This window comes from Agelaius tricolor, unplaced genomic scaffold, assembly GCF_023055355.1.
Source record: "Agelaius tricolor isolate 1412-34295 unplaced genomic scaffold, bAgeTri1.0.p SCAF_57, whole genome shotgun sequence".
Taxonomy (NCBI): Eukaryota; Metazoa; Chordata; class Aves; order Passeriformes; family Icteridae; genus Agelaius; species Agelaius tricolor.
In genome coordinates this window covers 1,584,086-1,591,624 of record NW_027269317.1, presented here as the reverse complement: position 1 = coordinate 1,591,624, position 7,539 = coordinate 1,584,086, and positions in this window count along the sequence as shown.

The window sequence follows — 7,539 nt, the reverse complement described above, 5'->3', positions numbered from 1 at the left end:
GTTCCTCTCTCTTCCAGCTCTTCAAGCCCTGAGAGAAGATGACAGCCCATCCTGCATCAGCGTACTCATTCAGCTGACCTTCCAAAGAAGATCTGCAGGACTTCTTGCGTCTGCTGGATCAGATGTACCGGCATCCCTCGGCCATCTCCAGCCCCCGTTGCAGATGAGAGCAGCTGCAGAGCAGGATGCACCAGCTGCAGCTCCAGGCACAGCTCTAGCTGCTCAGAGCTGAGCCTGTGGCAAGCTCCAGGAGCTCCTGCCATCTCTCTCCCTGTTGGCAGCTCCCTCCCTCCAGCTCTCAGACCCTGCCCATCCGCTTCTTTTGTCTCCCAGCTCACCCCTTTGCTTTGCTTTCCCTTAATAAAGAGTTTGGATTTTTCCAAAACCTTAAGAGTGTGTTGGTGTTCCCTGGGAAATGCAGGCATTTGGAGAAATGCCTTTGGAAGAGAGGGGCTTGCTTCTCAAGCAAAGTGCTTCCCCAGGAGCCCCCAGTGAGGTAGTGAGCCGTCTCCCTTTGGCTCCCTGCACTCCTTTCCGTCCTTGAGGCCCCTCACATTTGGCGGAGGGGCGTGGCAAGGGAGAAGACTGTGAGAGCAGCTTTGGCATCTGCCTGGGACTGCGGAGACCCCGCCAAGCAGCAGCGGCAGGGCGTGTTCCCTGCCTTTGAGCCCAGCACAGAGCAGGATCATCTCTGTCCAGCCGAGAGCCCCAAATCTCTCTCAGAGAACTGTGAATTCCAAGGCCTTTATGCACACATTAATGCCATCTTCCCTCTCTGGTGTGTTTTAAATCTTGGCAAGAGGCGTTTGCCTCTTGCTTGCTGGAAGCTGCTCTGCTCCGGGGCCGGCACCGAGCTGGGCTGTGCGGGCCGGGCAGCGTGGAGAGTCCTTCCCCAAGCACTTGGCCGGGCTTGGTGTGTCCGGGGTTGCGTCAGACACTCGGGGCAAGGGATTCCGTCCAACCGGGGCCACCTTGGGTGGGGTGGGGCTGGCCCCGGGGCACATGGCAGCGTGTCCAAGGGCCCTTTGTGACACGGTGCAGCAGGGTCACTGAGTGGAACGGGGCATTCGAGCAGCCCTTTGTGACACGCGCTGACATAGGTGCCGGCGGCGCCGTGGCCACGCCACAGTGCTCGGTGCACGCGACGGGACAGGACGGGACAGAGCAGTGCTGTGAGGAGCCCCCGCACAGCCGGCTCATTCCTTGCTGACCCGGAGCTTTTCCCAGGCGTTCCTCCTGCGGCTGGCCTCACGGCCAGACCTCGGGACTCAGTGACTCGGAGCTTTTCCGAGGCATCTCCCATCCCTGCGGCCGGTGCCCTCGTGGCCAGGCCGTGGGGCTTGGTGACCTCCATCGTTCCTGAGGACTCTCCTGTCATTGTGGCAGGAGCCCTCGAGAACAGAGTGCAGGACTTGCTGTCCTGTAACCTTCCTGAGGCTCCTCTGTCACAGGTACCTGCAAGGCAGGACTGTGGCACTCGCTGACTCGGACCCTTGACGGGGCATCTGTGTCCAAGGTGCCCTCGAGGTCAGGCAGCAGGATGGCAGGCAGACTGCTCGGCCTGTTCAAGGGGCTTCGGGGCAAGAAAAGCAAAGGCCCTGCAGCTGCCCCAGCACAGCAGCCTGCAGAGCCGGAGCAGTTGCAGCCGCTGCAGTACGGTGAGTGGCGGAGCTGGGCCGCAGGGCTGGTGCCTGCAGCCAGTCTGGCCCCATCCCATCCCATCCCATCCCATCCCATCCCATCCCATCCCATCCCATCCCATCCCATCCCATCCCATCCCATCCCATCCCATCCCTGTGGACATATCCATGGATAGGACAGAAGCTGGGCTGGAGCACCTGGCAGCCACGCTCCATCCCCTGGGGCATCCCAAGGCTCTCCCTGCCTGGGGAGCGCAGGGCTGGGCTGTGTTCTCCGGCCTCTCCCGCAGCCCCTCAGCTCTGGCTGCGCTCGCTCTTTGCCAGATGCAGCCCAGGACCAGACACAAGAACAGGAAGCCGCCCGTGGCCGCTTGGGCAGAACGGCGCAGGTACCTGGGGCCATCCCCACCTGGGCTGGGCCTGCTGGCACTGCTCAGCCAAGCACCAGGCTTGGAGCGCTCCATGGATTCTCCCTCTCTTGCTGCCCTTCTCCTGCCGACCCTCTGTGAATTCATCACGTGCCTTTGGCAGGAAGAGACCGCCGGTGTGGGCACGGGCGTCTTGGCCAACCTTCCGTTCCTTGATGCCGAGATCGATGCTGCCATGCTGGATTTGCTTGTGGAGAAGGGTGTCTCCAATCCAATGCAAGTAAGCAGCCTGGGGCAAGGGCTCGATGGCCCCAGCAGGGGTGCGGCGCCTCGAGCCGGCTCTGCCGGGCTCCCTCGGCCTTTGAGGCCCGGCCCAATGCGGTTGGAAGGGAAGCACTTCTCAGGGGGAGTTGCTGCTCTGGCAGCTCTCCAAGTCTCCCCATGCCCTCTGCAGGTGCCTGCCATGGTGAGGTCCATCCACCAGTGGCTCACGGCCAATGAGGCTGCTGGGCACAGGCTGGACAAGGCCCTTCTGGAGCTGACCGAGGAATACCCCTCGGACGTGCTGATCACCCTCTTGCGCTGGGCCCCATCGTGTGACAGGTAGGGCAGCCCCACGTGCCTTGAGGGCTTCGGGTTCACCGGCCCATCACCCTGTAGAGCCTGTCCCTGCTGACTGCCAGACAGGCGGGCAGTTCCAGGATCCTCTGACTCCTCGGTTTTCCAGGGCTGCCATGTCAGCTCCTGAGCCTGGTGCCACGCTCCCTCCCTGCCCCTCGGGGCCTGTACCCACGTGGGCTGGCTGGCCGCTGCTGGCCAGGGGCAGTGGGCAGAGGCAGGGCTGAGGGCCAGCGCGGGGCCCTGCAGCTGCCCAGGCCACAGTGCTGTGGCCGAGCCCGCCCTGACACAGAGCTCTGACCCCACAGAGCTGCCGCCACCATGTGGGGAACCATCATGTCCTCGAGCAGGACTGCGGAGCCGGCGCTGCGGCTACTCCTCGATGTGCTGAGCGCCTGGCCAGTGCACAGCGCGTACACCTCCGATGGGGACAACGCAGGAGTCTTTGCCCTGGCTGTGAGTTTCTGGTGCCGGCCTTTGCCAGCCCCCAGGCCGCCTCTCCAGCAGCCAGCTCTCTGTCCTCCCCCCAGCTGCATCTCCCTGCCTCAGGCACTGGGCTGAATCCTGCCTTAGGGGCAGGGTTCAGGGGCACCAGGCCGTCTGCTCCCCCCGTGTCTCCCCCGGCCTCTCCCTGGCATGCTCAGCCCCTGCCACGTGGATGTCTTGGCACTGAGCCTTGTCTCTGGCTGTTTTATTTCTTGCAGGCAACCGTGGCCCTGTGGAGAGTCTTCAATCTGGCCTGGCGCTCGCCTGTGGTGCTGGAGTATTTCTCCAATCTCTTTCTGCGTCTGCTCTTCCAAGCTTACATCAGCATGCAGGATATGCCAGAAGAGGTTGAGACCTTCTGGAAGGGATGCCAGGAGCAACATGGCCTCTCCGCCAACCCCAACAGGTGCTCCGTGCCAGTCCTCCCAGTCTCCCCATCCCTCCCACGCCCCCAGGGCAGGAGCCGGGGCTCCCAGCTTGACCTGGGCTTTGCTCTGCACACAGCTTTGCGCTGCAGACCCTGAAGGCCCTGCTCTGCCAAATGCGCTATGAGCACGTGGTGCTGTCCATGGAACGCAAGCGTGCCTGGGACACGCTGCTCTGTGCCGACACCCACCACTGTGCAGTGCGTCTGCTGGCCAGGTGAGACCTCGTTCTCCCCACCGCCCCTCTCCTTTGTGCCTGCAACGCCCCACACAGTCCCCGTGCTCATGGGCAGCCGGGCCTTGTCACCAAGGGAGGCATGAGCAGACTGGAAAAGGCCGGCACAGGAGGCTGCCCGGGAATGGCCGCCTCCCAAAGCGCCCTTGGGATGCTCGGGAGCAGACCAGAGCTCTGCCAGTCAGCCCTGGGAGAGGTTTGCCCGCCCGGCCCAGGAGCAATGGTGCCTTTTTCTCCCTGCCAGGGAGATGCGCCATGTCTCCATCATCTGGTGTTGCGGCATGGCATCCTGCCTCTTTGACCTGCTCAGCCAAGGCATTTCAGACTGGGAGCTGCCCGCCCTGGCCTTCCTGGTGGAGGTGAGCCCCATGGCCAGCGCTGCCTGGCTGAGCTGCCTCCCAGCCCTCTGCCCTCTCGTAGCCGCAGCTGCCTGGGACGCTGCCCGTGCCCTGTGCTGCTGCCTTGGCTCGGCCCTGTGCACTTCTGAGCTCCTGCCAGCTGGGCACCTCTGTGCCTGCTCTGTGCCTGCTCTGTGCCTTTCAGGTCCTGGATTGCCTGGACTTGAGCGAATGCGGTAAAAAAGTCCTGGAGATCTTGACAAGGCACCTGCAGAGCGAGTCCAGGCAGATGCGTGGCGTGGTGCTGCGAGGCCTCGTGGTGCTCACCTCGATGGTGAGAAGGAGGCAGCAGCTGAAGCTGTGCTGGCAGCGTGGGGCTGGGGCAAGCAGCCCCTTGGGCTTAGCTGGGCTTTGGCAGCTGTGGCAGCTGCTCCCAGCTCTCCAGGGTTGCTGTTCAGCTGCCTGAGTGCTTTGGGACAGGCCTTCGGCCTCTGAGCCCTGCAGCAGCAGCAGCAGCAGCGTGGGGTTGCCCAGCCTTGTTTTGCACACAGGATCCAAGCATGTACAGCCTGACTGAAAGCCTTGGGAAGCTACTGTGGGATAGGGATGAAGACATCGTGGAGAAGACCCTCATTGTGCTCAGCCTCCTGCTGCTGCAGAAAGACCTGGCAATAGCCAGCCCCATCGCCCTGCAGCTGGCTGAGGCGCTCTGGCACCTCTTTGACAATGTGAGGCTCCGTGCCCCCAGCCACGGGCACTTGGGTGCTGCCTTGGGCCTGGGCACAGGGAGGCCCGGAGCAGCTGATGTGGAGGGCTTTGGCTTCCTTTTCAACAGGACAACAGCCTTGTGCAGCTGCTCTCCATTCGCCTCTTCCAAGATGTGATCGCCTTGGTAGTGGCAAAGGGAGAAAAGCCCCTGAAGAAGCACGTGAGCCAGAGCCTGCTCCCACTCTTCTTCCACTGCCACGATGAGAACAGGCGTGTGGCACAGGTGAGGCCTCCTGGGTGTCCCCATGGAAGGAGCTCAGCTGCCTCCCCAGCCCCTGGCACCTGACGGGCTCCAGCCTCCTCCCGGCCCTGGCACAGAGATGCGGGTCCGGTGCCCTGGGCTGCGGTGCCATCTCTGGGTCTCTGCTGCTCTGCAGGCCTCTCGGGAAACGCTGCTTTCTGCAGTAAGCTTCCTGAAGAGGAAGGATCTCAAGCAGCTGCTGCAGACGGATCAGATGTGGAGATTTGCCGAGTGCTTGGTAAAGACAGCCTGGAATGCCCAGCCCAATCCCTGGAGAAGCCGCCTGCCCACGGCGCCCGGTCTGTGGGGCTGGCAGCTGTGGCCCCTGCCCAGTGCCGCAGGCAGGGGCACCAGCCTGCGCCCCACACGCCGCTCCCTTGCCTGGGCCGTGCGGGCTCTTCTCCAGGCTCCTGTGGCCCCAAGGCCGGTGCCGATGGAGCCCCGAACCAGCCGGGCTCTGCTGCGGGGCGGCACCGCGGCTCGCCGGGCCCTCCGCCCCGTGCCGAGCCCGGCGCCTGCGGCTGCTGGCCAGGCCTCAGGGCTCTGTGGGTACGGGAAGCAGTGGCGGCCGTAGGCAGCGCCCGGCCCAGGGGCAGGGCCCGCATCAACCCTTTCCCTCCGTGCCCCGCCGCTCTCTGCAGCTGGCAGAGGACAGGAGCCGAGCGGCCGAGCACCTGCGCCTGGCCCTGCCCTACGTGCGGAGCGCACAGGAGCCCCTGCGAGAGGCGGCCGTCAGGTTCATGGGTGAGCGCCAAGGCCGGCTCCCTCCCCGGCCCGGCCCGCCGCAGCTCGGCCCTAGCCCCGCCTGCTGGCCCGGCAGCAGGATCCGGGCGCGGGCATGTGCAGCCCCGGCTGGGCTCGGCATTGCTGCTGCCGCCCTCTGGCAGCCGTGGCCTGGGGCGGCAGCGTGCGCCAGGGGCCCGGGCTGAGCCCTGCCGGGCCAGCAGGGCGTGTGGCCTCGGGGCTGGCAGCGCCCCTGGGCGGCAGCTGTGGCTCTGAAGGCAGGACACGCTCTGTGTTCCCCAGGGATGGCCGGGCGCTTCCTGACAGGGCAGCAGCCGCACTTCCGCATCATCTGCAGGGGTGAGTGCGGCCCGCGGGCTCTCGCCGGGGGCTGCCGCTGGCACCTGCGTTCCCTGGCCCGCCCGCCCACGGCTCCGCTCCCTGCGCGCCCCAAGGTGCCCACAGCACAGACACCTTGCAGGCGCCTGGGGGACATTCCTGGCCAGCAGCTGCCAGCTCGTCCTTCTTGCCTCCTGCTTCCTCCAGGCCGTGCCAGGAGCTGCGTGCTATGCACGAGCCTGGAGGCTCTCCCCAGCTCCCCGCAGATCCAGCCTCTGACTGTGCTTCTGTTTCTCTCTCTGCAGCCCTTCAGGACATGACGGATGACACCAGCCCTGCCATCTCATGCCTGGCGCTTCAAGCTCTGTACATCCTTTTAGCTCTACAGAGCGTTCCCTGCTCCCGACTCCAGAAGATGCGAGACCAACTGCGCCGCCTCTGGCACTCGCGGCCTTTGCTGTGTGGCCGTGGCTGAGTGTCCTGCTGCGGCGCTGTGCAGAACTGCTCCGGGAGGCTGCGTCTGCTGGGGCCACCTGAGCCTGCGGGGAACACCTCTCCTCTGCCAGCACTTCCTTTCCCTTCACCCCCTAGAGGAACATTAAATTGCTGTTGTTGGATAGCCGGCTGTCCAGGAGCTTTCTCTTGGTGCAGAGTGTCTTCAGGCCAATGGGGAAGAGGGGGAAAAGGCTGCTTGGTCTGTGCAATTTGCCCAAGCGTGCGGTGTGGAACGGAAAATGTGGAAGAATGGCTGGAGGAAAAGAGCCATGGATCCGTGGAAATGTTGTACAAGCAAGCCCCATAATAACTGAGCATACATGTTAACTTAGCAGCTTGGCATAAGTGGGCCGCACTTAGCATAACCAGGCCGCACGCCATGATAGGAAGATGCTGTGTCCTGCCTGCTGACAAGGTCGAACGGGCAAGGACAGCAACGAGAATAGAAACCATAAAGTATGCATAACCGCAAAGTAGGAGGAATACGTAAATGTAATCTCTTGCTTTAAACCAAGAAACTCACGACATGTATGAGCAATTAAACCAATAAACTAAAGACAGGTATGCATAATTACTGGAAAACAATATAAAAGTACCGGTGTACTCAAGATAAACCGAAACTTGCTTTACCAATCATATTGATTGATTGCTTGTCTTCCCTCGCCGCCATCAGGAGGGGGCTGTGGGATGCTGAGAGGGGCGGGAGGGGCTTTGGTGGCTCCTGGCCAGGACCAAAAGGGATCAGGGGGAGGTTTCAGTGGGTCCTGGCTGGGCTGGGGGCCACAGGGAGGGCGCTGGGAGGGGCTGGGGGTGTCCGTGAGAGGTTTTGGGGGTGCTGAGCCCTGCGGACCCCCCAGAGATGC